The 947-nt window shown below is 39.3% G+C and overlaps 1 non-coding gene across 1 annotated transcript; it reads right to left on the reverse strand.

Moving 5' to 3' along the window:
• Window positions 1–219: 219 nt before the first annotated feature.
• On the reverse strand, window positions 220–323 carry LOC127740385 (small nucleolar RNA R71). Its single transcript, XR_008001062.1, has one exon. It is a non-coding gene; the product is annotated as a small nucleolar RNA R71 (small nucleolar RNA).
• Between the last annotated feature and the right edge of the window lie 624 nt (window positions 324–947).

Here is a 947-nt window from a genome sequence, read left to right on the forward strand (position 1 = left end):
GAAGATCCTTATCAGTTTTTAACTGAGTTCTTGCAGATCTGTGAGACTGTAAAGACGAATGGAGTTGATCCTGAAGTCTACAGAATCATGCTTTTCCCTTTTGCTGTAAGAGACAGAGCTAGAATATGGTTGGATTCACAACCCAAGGATAGCCTGGACTCCTGGGATAAGCTGGTCACAGCCTTTTTGGATAAATTCTTTCCTCCTCAAAAGCTGAGCAAGCTTAGAGTGGATGTTCAGACCTTCAAACAAAAAGATGGTGAATCCCTCTATGAAGCTTGGGAAAGATACAAGCAGTTGACCAAAAGGTGTCCATCTGACATGTTTTCAGAATGGACCATATTAGATATATTCTATTATGGTCTATCTGAATTTTCAAAAATGTCATTGGACCATTCTACAGGTAGATCTATTCACCTAAAGAAAACACCTGAAGAGGCTCAAGAACTCATTGACATGGTTGCAAACAACCAATTCATGTACACTTCTGAGAGGAATTCCGTGAATAATGGGATACCTCAGAAGAAAGAAGTTCTTGAAATTGATGCTCTGAATGCCATATTGGCTCAGAACAAAGTGTTGACTCAACAAGTTAACATGATTTCTCAAAGTCTGAATGGATGGCAAAATGCATCCAATAGTACTAAAGAGGCAGCTTCTGAAGAAGCTTATGATCCCGAGAACCCTGCAATAGCAGAGGTAAATTACATGGGTGAACCTTATAGAAACACCTATAATTCATCATGGAGAAATCATCCAAATTTCTCATGGAAGGATCAACAAAAGCCTCAACAAGGCTTTAACAATGGTGGACGTAATAGGCTGAGCAATAGCAAGCCTTTTCCATTATCTTCTCAGCAACAGACAGAGAATTCTGAACAAAACACTTCTAATTTAGCCAATCTAGTCTCTGATCTGTCAAAGGCCACTTTCAGTTTCATGAGTGA

The sequence above is a fragment of the Arachis duranensis genome, chromosome 6 (assembly GCF_000817695.3).
Source record: "Arachis duranensis cultivar V14167 chromosome 6, aradu.V14167.gnm2.J7QH, whole genome shotgun sequence".
NCBI classification, from domain to species: domain Eukaryota; kingdom Viridiplantae; phylum Streptophyta; class Magnoliopsida; order Fabales; family Fabaceae; genus Arachis; species Arachis duranensis.